This window comes from Bos javanicus, chromosome 13 (assembly GCF_032452875.1).
Source record: "Bos javanicus breed banteng chromosome 13, ARS-OSU_banteng_1.0, whole genome shotgun sequence".
Lineage (NCBI taxonomy): Eukaryota > Metazoa > Chordata > Mammalia > Artiodactyla > Bovidae > Bos > Bos javanicus.
Genome location: NC_083880.1, coordinates 19,978,966 through 20,002,716, shown reverse-complemented (window position 1 = coordinate 20,002,716; position 23,751 = coordinate 19,978,966). Strand labels below are relative to the sequence as shown.

The following is a 23,751-nucleotide window of genomic DNA, read 5'->3' as shown; positions in this document are numbered from 1 at the left end:
AATTGAATCACTTTGCTATACACCTGAAAGTACCACAACATTGTAAATTAACTATCAGTTCAGTTCAGTTGCTCAGTCGTGTCTGACTCTTTGCGACCCCATGAATCGCAGCACGCCAGGCCTCCCTGTCCATCACCAACTCCCGGAGTGCACTCAAACGCACGTCCATTGAGTCAGTGATGCCATCCAGCCATCTCATCCTCTGTCGTCCCCTTCTCCTCCTGTCCCCAGTCCCTCCCAGCATCAGAGTCTTTTCCAATGAGTCAACTCTTTGCATGAGGTGGCCAAAGTACTGGAGTCTCAGCTTTAGCATCATTCCTTCCAAAGAAATCCCAGGGCTGATCTCCTTCAGAATGGACTGGTTGGATCTCCTTGCAGTCCAAGGGACTCTCAAGAGTCTTCTCCAACACCACAGTTCAAAAGCATCAATTCTTCACCACTCAGCTTTCTTCACAGTCGAACTCTCACATCCATACATGACCACTGGAAAAACCATAACCTTGACTAGACGGACCTTTGTTGGCAAAGTAATGTCTCTGCTTTTGAATATGCTATCTAGGTTGGTCATAATTTCCCTTCCAAGGAGTAAGCGTCTTTTAATTTCATGGCTGCAGTCACCATCTGCAGTGATTTTGGAGCACCAAAAAATAAAGTCTGACACTATTTCCACTGTTTCCCCATCTATTTCCCATGACGTGATGGGACCAGATGCCATGATCTTCGTTTTCTGAATGTTGAGCTTTAAGCCAACTTTTTCACTCTCCTCTTTCACTTTCATCAAGAGGCTTTTTAGCTTCTCTTCACTTTCTGCCATAAGGGTGCTGTCATCTGCATATCTGAGGTTATTGATATTTCTCCCAGCAATCTTGATTCCAGCTTGTGCTTCTTCCAGCCCAGTGTTTCTCATGATGTACTCTACATACAAGTTAAATAAGCAGGGTGACAATATACAGCCTTGATGTACTCCTTTTCCTATTTGAAACCAGTCTCTTGTTCCATGTCCAGTTCTAACTGTTGCTTCCTGACCTGCATACAAATTTCTCAAGAGGCAGGTCAGGTGGTCTGGTATTCCCATCTCTTTCAGAATTTTCCACAGTTAATTGCGATCCACACAGTCAAAGGCTTTGGCATGGTCAATAAAGTAGAAATAGATTTTTCTGGAACTCTCTTGCTTTTTCCATGATCCAGCAGATGTTGGCCATTTGATCTCTGGTTCCTCTGCCTTTTCTAAAACCAGCTTGAACATCAGGAAGTTCACGGTTCACATATTGCTGAAGCCTGGCTTGGAGAATTTTGAGCATTACTTTACTAGCGTGTGAGATGAGTGCAATTGTGCAGTAGTTTGAGCATTCTTTGGCATTGCCTTTCTTTGGGATTGGAATGAAAACTGAACTTTTCCAGTCCTGTGGCCACTGCTGAGTTTTCCAGATTTGCTGGCATATTGAGTGCAGCACTTTCACAGCATCATCTTTCAGGATTTGGAGTAGCTCAACTGGAATTCTATCACCTCCACTAGCTTTGTTCGTAGTGATGCTTTCTAAGGCCCACTTGACTTCACATTCCAGGATGTCTGGCTCTAAGTCAGTGATCACACCATCGTGATTATCTGGGTCGTGAAGATCTTTTTTGTACAGTTGTTCTGTATATTCTTGTGATCTCTTCTTTATATCTTCTGCTTCTGTTGGGTCCATACCATTTCTGTCCTTTATTGTGCCCATCTTTGCATGAAATGTTCCCTTGGTATCTCTAATTTTCTTGAAGAGATCTCTAGTCTTTGCCATTCTGTTGTTTTCCTCTATTTCTTTGCACTGATTGCTGAGGAAGGCTTTCTTATGTCTCCTTGCTATTCTTTGGAACTCTGCATTCAGATGCTTATATCTTTCCTTTTCGCCTTTGCTTTTCCCTTCTCTTCTTTTCACAGCTATTTTTAAGCCCTCCCCAGACAGCCATTTTGCTTTTTTGCATTTTTTTTTCCATGGGGATGGTCTTGATCCCTGTCTTCTGTACAATGTCACAAACCTCCATCCATAGTTCATCAGGCACTCTATCAGATCTAGTTCCTTAAATCTATTTCTCAGTTCCACTGTATAATCATAAGGCATTTGATTTAGGTCATATCTGAATGGTCTAGTGGTTTTCCTTACTTTCTTCAATTTAAGTCTGAATCTGGCAATAAGGAGTTCATGAACTGAGCCACAGTCAGCTCCTGGTCTTGTTTTTGCTAACTGTATAGAACTTCTCTGTCTTTGGCTGCAAAGAATATAATCAATCTGATTTTGGTGTTGACCATCTGGTGATGTCCATGTGTAGAGTCTTCTCTTGTGTTGTTGGAAGAGGGTGTTTGCTATGACCAGTGCAGTTTCTTGGCAAAACTCTATTAGTCTTTGCCCTGCTTCATTGCGTATTCCAAGGCCAAATTTGCCTGTTACTCTAGGTGTTTCTTGACTTCCTACTTTTGCATTCCAGTCCCCTATAAGGAAAAGGACATCTTTTTTGGGTGTTCGTTCTAAAAGGTCTTGTAGGTCTTCATAGAACCATTCAACTTCAGCTTCTTCAGCGTTACTGGCTGAGGCATAGACTTGGATTACTGTGATATTGAATGGTTTGCCTTGGAAACGAACAGAGATCATTCTGTCTTTTTTGAGATTGCTATTAATTAACTATACTTCAATTAAAAAAAAATCTCTAACCCAGAATAGATGTTAGGAATTTGCCAAACCCTTTTCAAATGTTGTCTCATTAAATCTGTAAAGGTGACGCTGTCATCCCCACTTTATTCAAAGGTTTCAACCCTGACTTGTGTGACTAAAAGCTCTTAAACACCTAACATTGCCTGCCTCCACGTGCTTTATTTTCCTTTGCTTATACTGCTTTACATATTATTCCATCAATGTTCCCTTTGCCGTGACTGAGTTGTTTTAGAGGCTAAAATATTTCTTCTCCCCAGTCCTCTCTCCTCATGACTTTTACCTACCTGCTTTTTGACCAAGCTGACTTTGAGACCTTAGACAATGCCAACTCATCTAGTGAACAGTGATCTGTGTCACAATATTTCCAGCGTTTTAGACCATATGACATTCAATGTATTGATTTTTCCTGTCTCTGAACTGACGAATTTTGGCTTTTTATTTGACTGTCGCATCTTTTTTCTCCATTAGCTTATTTTCATTTGAGGCTTCACATGGAAGTTTTCTCAGGTGTGTCTTATCCAACAGAGAGATTATCTTTCAGATGCTTTTCAGTATTGTAGCTTCCCAAGTCCCAGTGAAAGATAAAGTAATATTTACATTAGGATGTCTTACCTGATATAATCTATGGAAAGTACTTTAAATATTTATTAATGCAATATACCCTACTATATTAAGTAATATTTCATGTTTATTATCAGATATAGCTTGATATAAATTTAAAGTTGATATAAATCTGGATTCTGAGATGTTTACTCTGATGTTTTAGACATACCTCAACTGCTGTTTTCATGAGGCCACTGCCTTCATGATTTTGAGGATATTACTCAGGGCTAGAATCATCAAACAAAACTTGGAGATGTTTGTCATCTTCCTATTTATGTTTCTGGGGCTTTGATTGCAACTTGTGTCAGGCTCAGTTAAATACCATGACCAAGAAGACATCATCTTGTCTCTTGTCAGCATCATGATTTAATCACTAAGATACTCACCAACTCTTCGAATGAGTCCTGGAGATTGCTGATGGCCATGTCTGTGACTCAGCCATGCTTCCTGTATGGTACACTCTAGATTATGGGAATTGTCCTGGTGGATAGCATTCCAGGGCAAATCCAGCTCCTCCCTCAGCTCCACTGGGAACTCTGTTCATCCCATTTCTAAAACCAAATGGATGATAACAACAGAGTAATCATTGTTGTTGTTTAGCTGCTCAGTCGTGTCCAACTCTTTATGAACCCATGGACCGTAGCCTGCCAGGCTCCTCTGTCCATGGGATTTCCCAGGCAAGAAAACTGGAGTGGCTTGCCATTTCCTTCTCCAGGGGATCTTCTCTACCCAGCGATCAAACTTGTGCCTCCTGCACTGGCAAGCAAATTCTTTACCACTGAGCCACCAGGGCAGCCCAACAGAGTGATTATCCAGTTAGTAAATATGTTATTTAACAGTGTTTTCTCAGGTTAATTTAACTGGGCATTACAAGCAGAGCTCTTTCACTTCTGAGCCACTACCAAAATCCTGGCCATAATGCACCCACTTCCAGACACGCATGTGAGGTCCACACTGCTTCTCTCTAGTGATGTTCTAGGGTTATCCTTATATTGAGCAAGATGGAACTGTGGGCTGAGTTCAGAGGGCACAGGCCTTTGGCCTGACTCAAGGATTAGCCCAGGCTGGTCACTTACCTTTTTAAAACATCACCAAGAACACTGCAGTTGTGGAATATATCTCCCAAGGAACAACTCAGCTGCACAGAGAGATAGGGGAAAAAATAGATTCATATGAGACTCAGCTATGAATACTTGAGATGCCTTTCACAGCCCTTTCTCATGTCCTTGTTCCTGGTGTGGGCCAAGAATAGGCGCTCCTAAGGGCTCCCAATTCTTCAGTGCCCCCTACCCCTGAGGCAAGCATTTTATCCACATTATTTCACTTAATTTTTTATAACAATCACATGAAGTAAGTAGTAGGGTCCCAGTTTTATAGATTATGAAATCAAAGCTTAAAGTAGTTTGTATCTGTTAATCTCCTCAGCGAGGTTAGAACAGAAATTGAGATCATTTAGGTTTGTAGAATTGTACATTGCTAGATATTTCTCAGAGAAGGCAATGGCAACAACGTCAGTACTCTTGCCTGGAAAATCCCATGGACGGAGGAGCCTGGTAGGCTGCAGTCCATGGAGTCGCTAAGAGTCGGACACGACTAAGTGACTTCACTTTCACTTTTTACTTTCATGCATTGGAGAAGGAAATAGCAACCCACTCCAGTGTTCTTGCCTGGAGAATCCCAGGGATAGGGGAGCCTGGTGGGCTGCCGTCTATGGGGTCGCACAGAGTCAGACATGACTGAAGTGACTAAGCAGCAGCAGCAGCAATTTCTATCATATTTTGCAAAGGGATTGGTCCATAAGAGATTTGAAACAACCAGAAAGAAAGGAAGGAAGGAAAGAAGGAAGAAAGGGGAGATGGAAAGAGGTAGGGATGAAGGAAGGAAAGAAAGAAAAAGAGAGGAAGGGAAAGAAAAAATTGCTCCTTTCCTTCAACAGCTTGAGAAATATGGGTTTAGACATTTAATGATTAGTCCAAACTTTCACATCATGTAAGTGTCAGAATCAAGATTTACACCTTCTCCTGGCTTCAAATTTCCTGCTCTTTACAATAACACTCTGCTACCTCCCAATTTGATAATGGTGATGATGAGTTAAGAAAGAAACAAACCAACAATCTGATGATAATTTGTCATTAATTTTAAGAGATTCACAAACTCAAACTTCAGAATTTGAAGGCCTGAACTACAAAAAGGAGATTACATACCAAAGCCAAGGTTTTGGCTCCTGTATAGTCACCACCATCATCTTTTTGACCACAGTTATTATGGTCAGCATGAACTGAGAGCCAAGAGCCAAGAACTGATTTATGTGCTTAACACGAATTATCCTGTGCTCCCAGGACAACTCAGTGAGGCAGGCATTGTTTGCCCAGGCAGCAGCAGAGCCAGGATGCAGAGGATGTGCCTGACATCAAAGCCCTGGCATTTAACCACTGTGCTCTGCTCTTCCCACTTATAATGCACGATCAATTCATGAGGATATCTGGGGAGGCACCAAAGCTTGTTTGTGAATAACGGGGGCTTGGGCATCAAACTAACTGGCTTTGAATTTGGTTTAAGAGCTATGTCATTTTAGGCGCTGGGGGTGAAGGGGGGAGGATGGGGGGAAGAGAAGTGAGTTTGGGATCGACATGTGTACACTGCTATATCTAAAATGGATAACCAACTGTTACAGATCCCTGCTGTATGGCACAGGGATCTCTGCTCAATGTCATCTGGAAGCCTGGATGGGAGGGGAGTTTGGGGACAATGGACACATGTATATGTATGGCTGAGTCCCTTTGCTCTCCACCTGAAACTATCACAGCACTGTTAATCGGTTAGACTCCAATACAAAATAAAAAGTTAAAAGAACAGTGTAATCTTAGACCTGTTTCTTTTTTTTTATGTTAATTTATTTATTTGACTGCACCAGGTCTTAGTTGAGGCATGCAGGACCTTTAGTTGTGGCATGTGGGATCTAGTTCCTTTGACCAGGGATGGAAGCTGTGCCCCCAGCATTGAGAGCGCAGAGTCTTAGCCACTGGACCACCAGGGAAGCCCCTCTTAGACATGTTTCTTAACCTCTCTGTGCTTCAGTTATCACGTCTGTAAAAAGACCTGCCTCCAAAGCTTATGGTAAGGATTAAATTTTTTAAATGAACAATGTTTGGCACACAGTGTTCGATAAATTATAGCTATTGGTGATATTGTTACAATTATATACCAGTACTTTTTAGGTTGACACAAGAGTAAAAAAATGTGGAGTTATAGTTTGTGGATTATACTATATAATCCACAATATAATATAAACTATGTTATAGTTTATGGATTTTGATCCTTGGTCAGACTTTACAAAATTTTGCTTTTCATAATAATGTGTGGCTTTGTGGAGTTCCATCTAACATGCTACGAAAGAGCAAAATTAACCTAATACTTTGTATTTGCTAGGATGTCACAATCTTTATTTTAGGTCTTCTCATTTGATTAAATTGCTGCTCTCTTAAATACGAAAAGAAGCAGACCTCAAAAAAAAAAAAAAAAAAAGCCACCAGGAAGCTGTTACTCCAAGGAAAGGAAACCATTTATGTATTTGTTTCTGAAAGACATTTATGATTTCAGTTCTAAGAATGTAAGTTCCAGAAGCTAACACCGGCAACACTGCCTTCTGCACAGTAGGGCCTCAGTAAACGGTGGTGGTGCTCTAGTCACTAAGTTGTGTCAGGCTTTTTTGCAACCCCATTGACTGTAGTCCTCCAGGCTCCTGTGTCCATGGGATTCTCCAGGCAAGAATACTGGAGTGGGTTGCCATTTCCTTCTCCGGGGATCTTCCCGACCCAAGGATTGAACCTGCCTCTCCCGCATTGCAGGCAGATCCTTTACCGCTGAGCTACCAGATCCTCTCAATAAAGGCATCTTATGGAGAACTCAGTCTCAGCGGATTATATTCCTTTTAAAATATATATCATTAAAAAAAAAAAATCAACCTTTGCTGTCTTTCTACTAAAAAGCTGTATCATGCCACTTTTGCTGTATTTATCTGCATTGAGCAGAAAAGAGCAGCCTGGGCTTCAGCTGATGTGTGTCTGCTACCTTGACCCTCTAGCTCTTCCCTGCCTGCGGGGTGGGGAGCGCCGGCAGCGAGCTGTGTGTGCAGAGCGCGGCCCCTGAGTCAGCGTTACCTCACCCTGAGTCAGATCCTGCTCCCGCATCACCGCCTGGGGCGGCTCTGCTGTGCAGGCCGACACTGCAGCGCTCACCGCAGTCCTCAGCCCCTCCCAGCGGGCTCCAGTCTGCGCAGGAAAGGAGGGGTGTCGCCGGGAGCAGGCTTGCTCCTGCAGCAGGAACGCCTTGCCGCTCAGCTCGCCCTTATCCTCTCTCCTGTGGTTTTTGCCATCTCGCAGATGACTCTGCAGCCCCCCTGGCTCGCCTGCTTTTTCTGCCCCTGCTGTTCATTTACTGACCTCTCCCCATCTCCTTAGAAGGATTCAAGGGTAGCCTCTTTGCTCGGGTAATAAACTAAAGAAAGAAGTTGATGTTTGAGTTTAAAAAAAAAAGAAAGTCTCAATTCTGATGACATGATTTATGACTCCATCAATCTTTGGCGGATAATTCCTCATATGTGAAACCTGAGGTTTAGACCAATGTTTCTGGCACCTGGACCTGATGATGCCCTGAGAATCTGACTCCTTTGGTCCATGTGGGGCCTGGGAAACTATACTCTTAAAACCTCCCCATGTTGTTTGGGTGGACAGCCAGGCTCACCCATCATTAGACATGATCATTTCCAAAGTCCTTCTAACTCTTTAACAGTCTATGAATCAAGTCCCTGAGTCAAAAAAAGGAATTTATTAACTGCATCAATTTAGATGGACCACAAAAAGGTAGAAAGATTCTTATTATTTTATTTTGGTAAAAATGAAATGCTTATATCTTTTTTAAAAACCAAGTTCAAATACCATGGGATATCACTTATATGTGGAATCTAAGAAAAAATACAAATGAACATATTTACAAAGCAAAAACAGGCTCCCAGACATAGAGAACAGACTTGGGTTGCCAAGGATGGGAGGATGGGAGAGAGAAAGATGAGTTTGGGATTAGCAGATGCAAGCTATTATATATAGAATGAATTAACAATAAAGTCCTATATATATGTGTGTGTGTATAACTGAGTCACTTTGCTGTACAGCAGAAATTAAATACAACATTGTAAGTCAACTATATTTCAGTAAAACTAAAACAACAAACAAAGACATGTTCACCGGGCAACTGCAGAACTATTTGTGCTTAAGCATGAAATTTTGTCTTGAAAAATTCTAAACTGAACGGAAGTGCCAAGTCAGAGCCCAGTGCTCTGTGGCCTCTCACTGCCCTAGTAGGTCCAGGGTCCCAGGAGAGAATGCAGTTAGCTCACTGGGTCAGCAGGATTCCAGTTCTCCCGGGCGGTTGGCAGCAACCAGCCAAGTTCATTGTGAGCACTTCCTGCCTTGTTTGTTTGCTGTGGACTGCATCAGGAAACAAAGTCTGTCAAATTAAAATTTCTGGCTGAACCCTTTGTTGAGAAAGCTACATTATCTATGACATCAGTGACAAGGCCAGAATCGAGAAAATATACATGAATCTCCTCCCTCAAAAGTATTCAGAAAAAGAGAGGGAGGCCAGATGTTTCCTTTCGGAGAGCAAAGGGCCTGAGAACAATGGGTGGGAGGAGCAACTACAAAAGATCCACTTAGACTACTTCCTCAGTGCCTCTGGATGCTACCGAGTTCCACGAGGGCATCACACTCCTCCGTCCTAGGACAGGACCTGGCAAGTAACAGATGCTCAAGAAGTATTAAATACATACATAAATCAGGCAGTTCTGATCATCGAAAGACCGCTACCTGCTGAGGGTTAACTGGGGAAAAACTCTAGTGAATTCTAAGCTCGGAAAGACAGAGATTAGGTCTTACTCATTTTATGGGGCTTGGCAACATCGTCAGTAAACATTTTGTCAAAATAAATTGGCCAAGAGCTCTTCTAGTTTGAGGGAGAGTCAACATAGGAACTGGTAGTAAAGCTTACCAAAGTCTGCATGTATAATATAAATTGTACATATGTTTTTTTTTTCCTTGAAAAACTAAAGGCACCTGTCCATGGTAATACTTATTTCAGTAAGAGAAATAGCATTTTTCAAGGTAATGTGTTTACAAACATGAATACGATAGTCTTAGGACAAAACACTGAGTGATTAACAATAGTGAAGATTTGAATTGCCCTAATTCAACAGGGAACTTGTTAAATAAACTCTGATGTTTTTATGCAATTATATTTTTGGTTGAAATCACATTTCCAAAATCATTTACTGCTGTGGGGAAATATATATATATATATGTTAAAGCACAAAGACAAGGCAGCAGAAACTGTCGGCTCCTACCCTGGCCATCTCCCTTCTCTTTTCTAACAACACAGCTTTGTCAAAGTTTCTACTCTCCTCTGCGTAGCTGTGTGCTTCAGTGGGCAGGCCTGCTCTGGGGAATCAGTCACCGGTGGTCTCCATGAATGCCCCTTGCAAGTGGTAGGCTGAGACATGGACAGGCATGGGTCATTTCAGGCCAGTGATGTGGTTTGGGTGGGGAGGAAGCTTCTGGGAAGTTTCCCTCCATCTTAAAAAGAGACACAGGAAACCAAAGTTCTGCTTCTACCTACTGGTGTGTCTGCAGGTGACGCCTGCACCACGGCAATTACCAGGCAGCGAGGCTGGGCCAAGCTGACACCAGGAGAAGGCAGAAAGAGAGGAAGGCCTAGATGGGGGACAGGGTGGCTGTTGATCTGCTGGTCCCTCAAACGTGGCATCATCCGCTGTAAGTCGGTGGCCAAAAGTCAATTCATCCATGTCCACCCACTGTAATCAATTCCCCATATGGCCAATTTGCTGAATTTACTCACTGATTTCAACTACTTAGATATTTAGATACAGATGAGTGATTTTCATTTAGTCTTCAAAACAGCACTTAAGAAATATTCAATTTGTCTTTGTCCCAGTCCTTTATTGCTGTAACTTGAGACTGACTGGTAATTAATTGTCCTGCTTAAGAAGTCACTTAAATTTGTCTGTGTTGCAGTTCCTTATTGCTGTAACTTAAGATTGACTGTTAATTAGTTGTCCTGCTTAAGAAGTCACTTTATATCTGGACTTCGGTAAGCCAATTATTTCTGATTGTTTAAGGCAAATGAAAATTGAGCCTTGGTTTTCTCTTACTTGCAGCTGCTGCTGCTGCTGCTAAGTCACTTCAGTCATATCCGATTCTGTGTGACCCCATAGACGGCAGCCCACTAGGCTCCCCTGTCCCTGGGATTCTCCAGGCAAGAACACTGGAGTGGGTTGCCATTTCCTTCTCCAATGCATGAAAGTGAAGTCGCTCAGTCGTATTCGACTCTTAGCCACCCCATGGACTGTAGACTACCAGGCTCCTCCGTCCATGGGATTTTCCAGGCAGGAGTACTGGAGTGGGGTGCCATTAGCTAAAAGCATATTAATACTTGTTGGTTGAGAGAGAGGCAGAAGAATTCTCTCTCACTTATTTCTGAATTGTAGGAATGGGAATACAGCTGATTTGTGTGTTTATTACGTTTACTTTGTAAGGTGTATAGCACAGGGGAACTCTAGCCCATACTCTGTAATGACCTATATAGGAAAAGAATTTTTAAAAGAATGGATACATATATATGTATTAATAAAGTTGATTCACTGTGCTGTACTGCAGAAACTAAGACAACATTTTGTAAATCAACTCTACTCCAATAAAAAATTTTAGAAAATCCTAGCATGTTAGAGCTGCAGAGACTATTCAGACGAAGAACTGCTGTGATGATGAGTAAACTGAAAACCAACTCAAAGCACTTAAGCAAAAGCGCAATGGATTGCCTTTCGTAGCGAGGAGGTTTGAATCGAGTGGGACAAGCATCAGGCTTGGCTATACCCAGGGTTTAAGGCTGTGGCCGGCACAGGAAACATTTCACCTACAAAAGGATGGGGAGAGCCCCAGGACTGCAGAGCGGGGACCACAGGAAAGGTGCCTCTGCGAGGCCACCGACCACTCTCTGTTGTCCCCGAACCTGAGGTTCCAAAGCAGCAGAAGTCAGTGTATCACTAGGGTCAAAGTGGTCCACACTCCCAACCAAAAACGTGTGCAAAGCATCTGCATCATTTTGTTATTTGTTGTTTATGTATCACTGTTGTCTGCCCTTTAAAAAATCTTATTGCCTCGGGAGTCTGGACCCAGCAACCTGGTCTTTGCTTCCACAGACAGAGGAAGGAAGGGAACTCACTTCCCAGAGTGCAACCATGAGGCACACGGACCAAGGGAGATCTTTCAATGTCAGGCTTTCATTAGCGTTAGGTAGAACGCCTGTTTTTCAACTCAGTGTGGAGTATTTATATTTTAGAACCTCCTGATGGAAACATTGAGGCAAAAAAAAAAAGGGCTGGGGGGACCATCTTTTTCTTTTTTCCTCTACCTAGTCCCTAAAACAAGGGTGGGCAGTTTTTTTCCACAAAGGATCTAATAGGAAATATTTTTGGCTCTGAAAACCATATAGTCTCTGCAGCGATGATTCAACTGCAGTCATGATGCAAAAGCAGCCTTGGACAATATGTAAACAAATGAGCATGGCTGTGTTCCAGTGAAATTTCATTTTCCAAAACAGGAATTGGGATATATTTGGTTTGCAGGCCTTGGCTTGTTTGCCAGTCCCTGCCCTAGAGCACTGATTTCTTTGGGAAAAAAAAAATGCTGATTAAAAAGCACTGTTTAAGAAATACTTCTGACAGAGCAAGAAAATTTCACATCTTATATAGGTACATCCTGTTTTAGGTGTTTTGATAATTATCAAAGGCATCAGTCTGCAACAGAAATCCTTATTACCTGTTTTGTGCTTCTGTTCATTCCAGAAGAGGAATAGCCTTATCAAAGTATGTGGCTTAAGGGACTTCCCTAGTGGTCCAATGGCTAAAACTCTCAGTTCAGGGGGCTTGGGTTTGGTCACTGGTCAGGGAACTAGATCTTGCATGCCATAACGAAAAAGAGATCCCACATCTACAGCCAAGACCCGGTGCAGCCAAATAAATAAATGTATTTAAAAAATTTTTTAAAGGCATGTAGCTTAAAATTTTAAATGAATAAAATTGTTTTAATAGAAAAATAAGTTTAATGTTTTAAAATCTTGCATTCCAAATGTAAATTTGATTAAGAGAAAGAACTGGGCAATCTGAACTCTGAGTAGAGTGATCATACATTTGAGGGACCAATAAATTACATTTCCTTACTGGGAAGGGGAAATTAACTGCTATTTTTAATCTCTAGAAATTCCTACCCAATGACAGAGGTAGACTTCAAAACTTGTTTACAGACTCTACTTGGCTTTTTTTTTTTTTAAACAAGTAATGTTTCATTTTTATAAATTAAAAATATTTAGACTAACAAACTTCTAATGTTTATTAATATACAGAGTTAAATGTACACACCATCTTATTTAAACTTAAAAGAACTCCATTTTGGGGGATCGTTACTATCATTTTCTTATACTATGGCAAAAACATACTTCAAACTATAAGCTTAACTCACGTGTACATGGTAACCTCAGAAACTAGGTGCCTTGGGCATTATTATCCTTACTTTCAGAAATAACACAGCATCAGGATCAGGGAGGTGACCTGATTCTTGCCACGTCTCACACTAGCAGAACTAGAACCAGAACCTAGATTTTTGGGCTCCAAGTCCACACTCTGTACTGTACCACATTTATCAAAAACCACCCTCATGGCCATGCAGACTTTTCTAATCTTCAATTGCTTTACAGATTAAAAAAACAAAACTGAGTCAAAGAACAAATTATTTCCATTTTCAGATGTGCCTTAGAACTGTTCTTTAAAAATCACAACAAAAAATTTTTAACGTGTTTTGTGGTTGATCAATTAAATCTGTAGGATGAAGGGGTAAATTCAATATGGGATATTGACCTAAATCCTATGGGATTTAGGCCCCCGTGGCTGCCTAAAAGCTCTGGTGTACCTTGGGAGTCAGGAGTTTTTGAATATGCTTAAGTCTGCCACCATCGATGTCGTGTTTTTGACCCAACAGTAAAAAACTGACTGTCCAAGAAGGCTATGTACCAGTTTTAATATTTTATTTTGTTATATTAGTGATCCCTGTAGCATTTTATTTGAAAAAATATTACTCTGCTAAATAATTTACTAGGCTAGGTCATTTTTCTCCCAGCTTTGATATTTTGTGATACTCTGATTTCAGAATCAAATCTATATCTGAATGTGAAAAATGTGCAGTGAGGAAAGCAAGCAATTTTGATTATTGCCATATGTTGATGATTTTGATGCATCTGAACTGCAATCAAGGGTTTTTGAACTATTCTATAGTTTCAGAGTAAACTGAACACACAGTATGTGCTTAATAAACATTAAACATTAGTGAACAAAAATGAATAAGTGAATGAATGAACACAGACTTACAGGTCTCAGAAGGGAAGGTGACCACAGAGCTAAGTGTTGTACAGGAACAGTGCAGCCACCTGGCTCTGAAAGCCATGTTTCCATTCCCACGGCCCAATGGTTTTTCGTTTTCTGAATAATTTTTATTGTGGCAAAATATGCGTGACATAAAATTTACCATTTTAACTATTTATAAGTATACAGCTCAGTGGCATTAGGTAAATACACCACTGCCACCCACCACCAGAACTTATGCTTCTTCTCAAACAGAAATCCTCTACCCATTAAACACGAACTCCCATTGTCCCCTCCTTCCAGGCCTTGGAAACTACCATTCTATTTTCTGTCTCTATGAATTTAACTGTTACTCTGAGTACCTCCTGTAAGTGGAAAGACGCGATATTTGCCCCTGTGTGCCTGGCTTATTTCACTTAGCATATTGTCTTCAAGGTTCATCCATGTAATAAGTGTGTGTCAGCAGCTCATGCCTCTTAGGGCTGCATAATCCTCCACTGTATGCATTGTATGTGTAGACATTACTCGTTCATCCATCGGTGGACACTGGGGTGTTTCCATCTTTTGGCTCTTATGAATAATGCTGCTACGATATTGGGTGTACCCAATATCTTTTTCCAGTGCTTGCTTTCAATTCCTTTGGGTGGATACCCAGAAGTGGCATTGCTGGATCATATGGTAATTTTGTTTAATTTTGTGAGGAACTGCCATGCTGGTTTTTGTAGCATGGCACCATTTCACACTCGCTTCAGCAATGCACAAAGGTCCCAATTTCCCCACATTATGATCAGCGCTGGTTATTTCCTCCCCACCCCCCACTCTGCCTTCCTCCCTCCCTTTCTTCCTTCTTCTCTCTTCCTCTCTCTCTCTTCCTTCCTTTCTTCCACCTTTCTTCTTTCTCTTTTTGATACTAGTTTTTCTAATGGGTGTGGTTTGACCAGTTTATAGCCGAGTAAGAAGCCAAAGAAGAAAGGAAACGAATGAGCCTGAGAATCCAGGAACATTAAAGCGAAACCAAAGCAGCAACTCAGAGACTCCATCTAAGTAGCTGTTGTAGGATTTCCTCGCCACATCCTGTTGTGGATTCCCAGGGGATCTCAATCCACTAAGAAAGCAGAGGCGCATGGATTATGTTGTTTGTCAAATATGCTGTGATTTCAATCTAGTGTTTTCTCTTTTAAAAAGTTATCTGGATACAAAGTTAACTGAACTATTTTTAGTTTTGACTCTAAGATGGATGGATTGCTTCCCAAATCCTTCTCCTGCACACACTATACTCGTTGAGTTCCAAATATACAGACGGAAACTTAAGGACATAAAACAAAGTCAAAGTATTTGGAAAAAATAAATTATACAATCATCTGTGAGTAGATGTTACATTATTCTATCTTTCCAAAATGAATGGAAACCCTCCAGTTCCAAAATTATCTAGGAGATCAGTGTCTAACTCTCCCTCCAGTGTTCTATTTCATCACCCCCATGACACACCTAAGTATCCTTCTTGAACTTTGTGTGTGTGTGTGCTCAGTTGTGTCCAACTCTTTGTGAACCCATGGACTGTAGCCCACCAGGCTCTCCATGGAATTTTCCAGGCAAGGATACTGGAATGGGTTACCATTTCCTCCTCCAGGCAATCTTCCTGACCCAGGGATCAAATCCAAGTGTCCTGTCTCCTATCAAACCCAATGTCTCTTGCATTGGCAGGCAAATTCTTTACCACTGCCTACCTGGGAAGCCCCCTTAGACTTTAGTGTCACTCAAAGGGTCATCTGTCTGATTCTTATTCCCAAGAGAGCACAATACTCACATCTGAAGAATTAACATTGCCATTGTTTCTCACTGCCAAAGGGAGTTTTGTTGCATATCTGTCACCCTCAGGCAACAGATGTGGCTAGTCTACTCCACACAATACGGCTCTGTCCTCATCCCCATTGAAGTCCTAGGGAGAAGGAGCCTAGCTGGGTTTGCTCTGTGCTCAGGCTGCGTCTTCAGTGAATAGAGCCACACAGCCATCGCTCCCGGGCACAGGCTTTTTGCCAGCCAGAGCAACTGGGCTGGAAGGAACACTGAACATCAGCTACGCATATGTTCAAGCCAGTCTTTACAGATCCTTTAGAAACCCATGTTCCTCATGATGTTTACATAGACTTTGTTTTTTAGATCAACCGAAGTTTCAGGTTGCAACAAAACTGAGCAGAAAGTACAGAGAGTCTCCCTATAGTGGTGTCGTACAGAATAGTTTCACTGCCCTAAAAATTCCTCTGTGGCTGCCTATTCATCATCCCCTCTCTCCTATTCACTTGCAACCAGTGTTTTTATGTCTCCATAGTTTTGCCTTTCCCGGAATGTCGTATAATTGGAATCATACAGCATGTAGCCTTTTCTAACTAGCTCTTTATGTTTGGGTTTCCTCCATGTCTTTCATGGCTTGAGAGGTCACTTTTTTTGGGAGGGTGGGGTATGTGGACATAAGTTTTCAACTTATTTGCATAAATACCAGAATGTGATTCCTGGATTACCTGGTAAGAGTATGTTTAGTTTTGTAAGAAACTGCCAAATGGTCTTCTAAAGTGGCTGCACCATTTTGCATTCCCACCAGCAATGAATGAGGGTTCAAATGCTCCTTGTGAGCATTTGGTGGGATCAGTGTTCTGGATTTTGGTCATTCTAATAGGTGTGTGTTGGCATCTCATTTTGCTCATTTTTAAATCTGGTTGTTAATTTTCTTATTGTTGAGTTTTAACAGTTTTTTTCTATATTTTGGGTAAGTATCCTTTATCGGACATGTCTTGTGAGATATTTCCTCCCTGGCTTCTTCTCATTCTCTCCACAGTGTCTTTCACAGAGCATCCTCAAGATAATTTTATTTCTAGAAACTCATTGTTCTTCTGTGGCATTGGATTTTGGTCTGGATCATGCTATTAGTATTATTACCTAAACTGCCCTCTCTGTCTTAAAATTCCTTTCCTAGAAACTGTGTTCTTCTTAAACAGATTGAAACATGTCATCCCTAATAATCACTTTTGCATCTCAGGGACTTCAGGCCAACCTCTACCCAGTCATAGAACGCTCTTTACGTCCTAAGCCATGACATGGCAGTCTGAACACCCTACACTTGCCTGAAGGGGCCTGGAAAGCTGCAGAGAGTTGCTTTGTGGCCTGCCTTGGGGGCCATGCAGCAGGAGACATCAAGTGGCCTTAGGAACGGAGCACAGTTCCCAGCAAGAAAACCGGGGACCTGGTCATCTGGCTGCAAGAAACCGAATTCTGCCAAACACTTAATGAGCTTGAGAAAGAATCTAGAGCCTCATGTGGGATGAGATGGTGGCCTGGTGGAGCCTGATCAGAGGACATGCCTGGACTCCTGACCCATGCAAACTATGACATAATACACATGTATTATTTTAAGCCGTTAACTTTGTGGTCATTTGTCATGCAACAGAAAATTCCTACAGAGGCTATACAGTGAGGGGAGTCAGGTTATAAGAAAGCCCATGAGGTCTTGCTCCCTCTCCTCAGGGAAACCCTTGGACTCCACAGTCAGATCTGTGTTTGAAGGCATCTTCTCGCTGGCCCAAATTCCTTCAGTTGGCCAGAGGAATAGCTCCAATCCCGGTTGGCCCCATTGCTGCCTGCCTGTGGAGCGGGCTCAGCATGCCAGGGTGCTTTCCTCTGGCATACCTGAAAGGAAGCCACTTGCACTATGCCCTCCCTCATCACCAGCCTGCCTAAGAAGCGGCTCACTCACTCCTTTCGGTCAAGGCTCCGATCATTTCCTCCCAGGAGACCCCAGAGCCAGATCTATGTACCTGCTAATACAAGTAAATCAGCTAGACAGCAACATCACTAACTACAGAGGTAGAATCTTCTGGTCAGAAGGGAAGCACCAAGATGACCATTCAGAACAAAGGGACCTCCATGAAACAAGATCCAGGGGAATTAGGAAAAAACTCCTAGTTCATATTCACAATGAGATTTGAGACGATATTGAATCCACTAAACCAGCCAACCAACCAACAAACCAGGTTTTCACCAAAATAAATGCTCTGAAAATAAACAGTTCTTTGACAGAAATTTAAAACTATAATTGCCAAAAAAAAAAAAAATCTAGATAATGACAGTGAATAATATGACAACCCCAAATCTGGATTACATTGATGGAGTATACACACAAGAAAGATTGTGAGAAAAGAAAAATACCTTGGAGAACAGATTTAGTAGTCCAATCTAAGAATAATCAGAGTTCTAAATGCAAAAACAGAAGCAGGACAAAAATCAATGAAATAATATAAAACAATTCTTCAAAGCTAGAGAAAGTACCTGCTGAATCTTGAAAATTGAAAATGTTCATCAAATAATGACAGCATTATTTTTCAAAGCCCATTTCTAATATCAAGAACCATGAAGTGTGTGAGGTTTTATTAGAGGAAAAGAAAATGGAAAGAATGAATGGTAGGAAAAGGAAAAGAATGGTAACTATGAATTATATTCAGAAAATCAGAATGTAATAATATACCAATCATGTACTTTTTTTGAATAATTACTTGTGAAGATATTTTAGTTAAATAAAATCTGAATCAGAGTAAGGATTACAAGAAAGGAAAAGATATATAAGAAAGGACACTAAGTAGTAAAAATCCAATAAAATTTAGAGTAAAATCTAAATAAATTCTGAGAAATGAAGTGTGATGCAATTAAAAGTAATCTTAAAAAATAAGTCATATTGTAAGAAAATAATTATTACAGTGTCTGGAAAATTGGACAGATTATTCAGTAAAGCCTGGGGAAAGGAAAGAAGAAGGGCAGGAAGAAAAAATAAAGACCTGCAAAGGGTTCCCATTGGGGTAGAAAGTCCAGAACATTGCTATAATTGCTGTTAGAGTCTGAGAGAGAAATGTGGACTCACATGTCTTTGGTAAAATATAATAGTGACCACCAGTAGAACTAAACTAATATGTAGAACTGCCTGGTCAATAAAGAAAAAAGATTATAAAAACTGGTATAACAAAGGATAAATCAAGAGAGGAGGATAAACAGTAAATCTTAGAAGTTCTCATCTTTAGAAAAAAAATTATAACTGTGTGGTGATGGATGTTAACTTGTCTCTTCACAATACAAATATTAAATTACGTTGTATACCTAAAATTAGTACAATCTTACATGTCAACATTGTTGTTTAGTCGCTCAGTTGTGTCTGACTGTTTGTGATCCCATGGACTGTAGCCCGCAAGGCTCTGTTCATGGAATTCTCCAGGCAAGAATACTGGAATGGGTGTAGCCATGCCCTCCTCCAGGGCATCATCCTGACCAGGGATTGAACCCACATTTCCTGCAAGTCTCCTGCATTGCAGGCAGATCATTTACTGCTGAGCCTCCAGGGAAGCCCATATGTCAATATACCTCAATTTAAAAAAAAGAAAGAGAGGGAGGAAAAAATCATAGGGGAGGGGGCCTTTTTGCAGTGTTCCCTCGTGGGATTTGCCTTCCACCACGCACTTCCTTCCCTCCCCTCCAGGAGAGTTGTCTAAGAGATATGAACTAATGGCAGACATCACTTCATCCACCTTTTCTTTTTCCTGGGTCTGAGGAGGCCCTGCAGACTCTAGCATGCAAGCTGAGGTCTGTGGGAAAGTGGAAATCTCACCATTCAGACTTGGGCAATGGGGAGTGAAGGCATCTCCCACAGGTCATGTCTAAGCCACACTCTGGGGAGAGGTTTTCCAGAGTGCCACGTTAAGGTACCCATGGAACTATTAGTAAAGTGGGCACTGTTGTTGTCTGCCTGCTGTTGAAAACCAGGGGAACAGAAACTGATTGGCTGGATCAGCTGATATTCTTTGGAGGGGTCTTTGATACAGTACCATGATGCTTAAACTGGTAAGACTTCTAACATATCTTAACAAGAATGGCTTGAGCTGCAAATACAGCAGCAACAGAAAATAGACCCTCATACAATTCAGTAGGCGGTGAGAAATGGAATATTTCCTGCCATAGGAGTAAACAAAGGATGTCACAGCCATCAGCAATTGCAGCCACCATGCTTAGTGAGCTAGTGAGCCCAAGGGCACCCAGGAAAGAGAAGAGTACCTGCAGTCCAGCAGCCATCAGACTGCAGCCACTCCCTACGTGAGCCCTGAGGAAGCTCAGGGTTGCGAAAGCACAGGATGCGGGCCCCAGAGAGCTGAGGTGTATATAAAGGAGTGATTTATTTCAGTGAGCCCCAACTCTTGCATCTTTCATAACTTGGGATATCTGGTTTTCTTTAATTAACAATAATCTTATGATGTTCCAATTACCTGCCCTTTGTTGCAAAACTTACTTCTATATAACCTGACTCCTCCCCTCACCTCCTCAGAACAGTTATCTCAGGCTTACTTGAGATGCTCCCAGGGTTGAAGTCCTAAAAATTCCCACTGAATAAAACATAACTCTCAGCTTTCATTTTGTGAATATTTTGTAAGTCCACAGTGGGCATGTGAGTGCTTTTGAGGAAAGGGAAATGAAACTATAGCATTTTTAAAGTCTCCTGACTTTGAACAGAAATCCCTCTTATTATAATTTACCATTAGGGGAAATACTTGATCATGGATATATAAGAATTTAAAGATGTTCACGGCAACATTTTCTGTAATCTGAAAACATCACTGAGGGGAACCCTAAGGCTTCATGAGAGATGGAAGAACTGATAAACAGTTATATCAGTCAATGGCTGCAGCCAGTAGTAACAATGGGGTTGATGTATACATATTAATGTGTAAAGTTATATAAAATGAATCAAGTGAAGGAAGTCCCTTGTAGAGCATTATCTATATTATGATCACATCCACGTGTGTGCATGTGTATGTGTACATGCTTATCTTTAGAAAGAGGTCAGGCAGGATAGTTTTGATCTCTCTGGTCTCTGGGGAGTGTAAGGCTGTAGGGGATATTCACATTTTTCTTTTTTGCATTTCTCTACTGCTTGATTTTTCCAGGATGAGAATGTTGCCTTCTATTAAAGAAATGACAGTCAATTTAGTGGGAAAGTATTGTTTTGGGGGATACATTTGGAAATCTGCAGAATTATTACTTTACACAAGGAGACTCTCAGTGGGTAGTTATTTGGTTTCCTCTGTCACGTTGCTTAATCTTAGCAACATTATAGAGTGGTTTTCCTAGTTGATTTGCACAGAATACTCTGCCCTTTTGGAGGCCACTTTTATGGAATCCAAGAATAAGCCTATAGGCTCACTCTGGTTATTTAGTCATGTTTAAATTTCCCAAGTTACAGGCATTATTTATTATTGTCTGATCATCAACAAAACTATATTAAAAACTATATATTGATGATCAGATAATACGCTGTGACAGGAAAGTTTTTAAAAGTGAGACTCTATTGCTTTCAAGAGGTTCAGAAAGCATTATGGACATAATCTCAGAAAAATTTAATAGAGTACTAAAAACTATGTAGAGATAGATGCTATGACCATTTTATGAGTGGAAAACTGAGGTAGTTTGAACTATGCACACACTGGCAAGATGGAAACGCTAGGAATAGATGTAAAAGCTTTCAATTCTTTTCCAGACCTTCATCCAAAAGTCCCTGACCTCCCTTTGATACCATTCTGGTCAAAATTCTTGGTGGGTCTATTTTTCAGTCTGCCAGTAACAATTATGTCACAACATCAAAGCAGTTACACATCCATAATCATTTCTGGTCAGTAAGGATACCTCATGTGTAACTTGCATTATTTTTTAACCGGCAGCAATGCTTCAGTCACAGAGATTTTGTCTTAGATCATCCACTGGACTATTTCTATTTAGAATATTTTTTGTTTTGTTTAAATAAAAAAAACAAGTACACGTAGGGAGAAGGTTAGAACTTATCATCTTTAAAAATCAAGGTTGAGAAAAGTCTGTCTTTCATTAGTTCTCCAGAATTTTTAATAGCTGTTTAATAACCTTTCCTGCAGTTAGATGCCCATTTGCAGCACTTCCCTTTTCTGATCTGTCTTCTGAATCATCAGCAGACCTGACACCGTTAGTAATGATGTGTGCTGCAGGGCAGGTTTCCTCTTAACCACCCCCTCCCCGGGCCGGTCACTCCTACTTAAGGCAACTGACTCAGGCTTCTCCGGGGTTTTTCGCCTAGCAGTTTCTCTCTATATATGGTAATAACACTACACAGATCTGCGCGTGCTTCCCGTTGGAAAACTGGAAGGAGAAGTCACGTGAGCGCAGCTGGAGCCTGCGGTTGGCCTGGCAGCTCCTCCGCAGTGGAAGGTGAGCTGCGACGAGGAAAACACTTAACCTTTTCGTTACCTGCACTTAACCACTCCTCGCTACCGCCAGGAGCCGCTGGCTTCCGGGGCGCATCCCGGTCCGGGTCCGGGTCCTGGGCCCCCGATGCTCCTGCTGCGGTTCTTGGAGTCCTTACCCTCCTGCCTGCCGTGACCTCATCGAACCGCGAAGGGCAGTTATCCTCGCTGGGTCACTTTTCATAGCAATTCCTTATTAGAGTTAGGTGTGAAGTCCACTGTCAGCTGCTTTCCGCTAAGTTGATGAAGTGCAGTTCTATCCTGGAGGAGGAAGGGAAAGTAAATGCCTCCCTTAAGCAACTCGGAGTTTCTCACCACTGGGGCGTCAGGGCTGAGACGGTGGCACAGAGCCTTGGATGATTTTGCTCTGTGACTTTAGGGAACAGTCTCACTGTTATTCATTGTGACCACGGCTTCCATCTGTAGATTCCCATCGTGCCCTTCCCACCGAACTCCCCCAACCCTGCCATGCAGATATCAACCAGTCAGTCAATACATACTGTATTGTAATCAATGGTCTCTCTCTTCAAACTGTTATCCAGACCACGCTCATTATTTGTTCCCTCCACTGTGTCCTTCCTGGGCAAAACCAAACAAAGTCAAACCAAAAGCTTCAGGGGGAAAAAGTGTACTTAGGTCTCACTAGTCTGAAAATCCTTCTCTCACTTTTTCAGCGCAATGCAGATAGATGTCGCTATAAAAGTCTGTGTTTTCTTATAAGAGGTTAGAAGACAAACAGAAATGTGTGAAGCCACAGTGCTTAGTTTTCCCACCCTTTCATTTATTTGGGATGGGGTGGGGAGAAAGTAGTTATTGTCTTCCATCTAGTGGGCTACTTTGGAATTGCGTCTTACCACTAGGATCCAGTGGCTAAAATTCATACAAATAGTGTACAGATAAAGAATGATGAGTTCTACACATAAGTCTACTTTCAAGCTTCCGAGTTCCACAGGTTAAAAAAAATATGAGTATTTTTGGTTGTAGATTTTTTCCCTTTCATCACTTTACATTGCCATTCCCTTTTGGTCTGCAGAGTTTCTGCTGAAAAATCAACCGATAGCCTTATGGGAGTTCCCTTGTATGTTATTTGTTGCGCTTTTCACTTGCTGCTTTTAGTATTCTTTGTTTATATTTAATTTTCATCATTTTGATTACAATGTGTTTTGGCTGTATGCAGCACTGTGCTTCCTGGACTTTGATAACTGTTTCTTTTCCCAGGCTAGGGAGCTTTTCAGCAATTATATCTTGTCTTGAACCTGTCCTCCCTCTCTTCTCCTTCTGGTGCCCCTATAGTGTGAAAAAGCAACAAAAGGACACAGCGATAAACGTTTATTGCAAAACTGGACAGCAGGAGTTTATGTTAAATCGAGATGGAAAGAATCAAGAAAACCCCACTTACAGAACCAAGTGATGAAAGCTGTGGGCAGCGAGAAAAAATTTTCCTTATCAATGAGTCGATTGTACTCACGATACTCTGGACACAATGGCTTGAAACCACTGTCCAAGAAAGCAGCCCAAACAAAGTAGTCTCAGTCTTTACCGCCACTGAGGACCAGGGTATCCTCTACATCCAGCTAGTCATCCATACTTTTCAGTTTTTTCCTTTGTTTCTTATCTCTCCATTTCTCTCCATTACCACTGCTATGAATGGCTAATAGATAATTTTCCTTATTCTTTT

General features: G+C 41.5%; 1 long non-coding RNA gene across 1 annotated transcript; it reads right to left on the bottom strand.

The window, feature by feature from the left end:
- Window positions 1-4,278: 4,278 nt before the first annotated feature.
- On the bottom strand, window positions 4,279-23,377 carry LOC133259023 (uncharacterized). The gene is made up of 3 exons (XR_009740237.1): window positions 22,574-23,377; window positions 22,078-22,334; window positions 4,279-4,431 (listed from the first exon to the last, which is right to left on the bottom strand). It is a non-coding gene; the product is annotated as an uncharacterized LOC133259023 (long non-coding RNA).
- Window positions 23,378-23,751: the final 374 nt, after the last annotated feature.